The sequence below is a fragment of the Convolutriloba macropyga genome, chromosome 6 (assembly GCF_964194025.1).
Source record: "Convolutriloba macropyga chromosome 6, txConMacr16.3, whole genome shotgun sequence".
Taxonomy (NCBI): Eukaryota; Metazoa; Xenacoelomorpha; order Acoela; family Convolutidae; genus Convolutriloba; species Convolutriloba macropyga.
In genome coordinates this window covers 33,601,911-33,602,996 of record NC_134473.1, presented here as the reverse complement: position 1 = coordinate 33,602,996, position 1,086 = coordinate 33,601,911, and positions in this window count along the sequence as shown.

Below are 1,086 nucleotides of genomic sequence, written 5' to 3'. Positions count from 1 at the left end.
GTATACTCATTATATTGATATTTTCAGAGTAAAACACCAATATTTGTTCAGAGATTTTTTTTGGGAAGTTTTCATTAAGAAGGAAAAAATGATGTATAATTGACTCATATACACGTTGTGTGAGCCAATTTGATGTTTTCAAAGTAGTTCTGTGTTAGTTTTCACTAATGAAGTGACCTTACTGTAAAAAATTTTCCTCTGGTACTTGTACAATAAGAGAAAAAATCATGTAGTACTGAGCATTGATGACTCATATGTTCTTTATGTGAGCAAAATTGAGGTTTTTTTAACCAGTTTAGTGTTAGTTTTAACAAAGGGAGCCTCTTTTCTTGAAGAAATTTTCTCTGGAACTTGTAAATTAGGAGGAAAAATTATCTAAACATGATCTTTGATGACTCACGTGTTCTTAATGAGAGAAAAATTGACTTTTGCTAAAGTAGTTTTGATTTTGTTTTCATTGATGGAGCAACTTATCCTAAAGAAATTTTCCTCTGGGAATTAGGAGGAAACCATTGTTTTACAACTGACATTTGATGGCTCATATGCTCTTTGTTTGAGACCAATTGATCTTTTTCAAATTAGTTTTGTGTTAATTTTCATTAAGGGAGCAGTTTTTACTCAAGAAATTTTTCTCTGAGACTTGTACATTAAGTGTAAAAAAATGTACAATTGAAATTTGAGGCCTCATAACAAACTTTATGTGGGGCAAATTGAAGTTTTTTTCAAAGAGGTTTGTGTCAGTTCTCACTATTGGAGCAACTTTTCTAGAAGATACTTTTTCTCTAGGACTTAAACCTTAACAGGAAAAAATTGAATTACAAGTGACATTAGATGCCTAAGGTATACCATTGTTAGCTCATTTAATGTTTCTTAAAGTAGCTTTGTGTTAGCTTTGAATAATGGAGACACTTCATCCTCAGAAATTTTCCTCTGGGAATTGTACATTAAGAGGCAAAAAAATGATGGACAATTGACGTTTGACGACTCGTATGTTTTGTATAGGAGCAGAGTTGACTTTTTTGGTGAGTGTTTACCTATGAAACAACGTTCTGCAATACTTGTTTACCAAATAATTACAAAGATTTT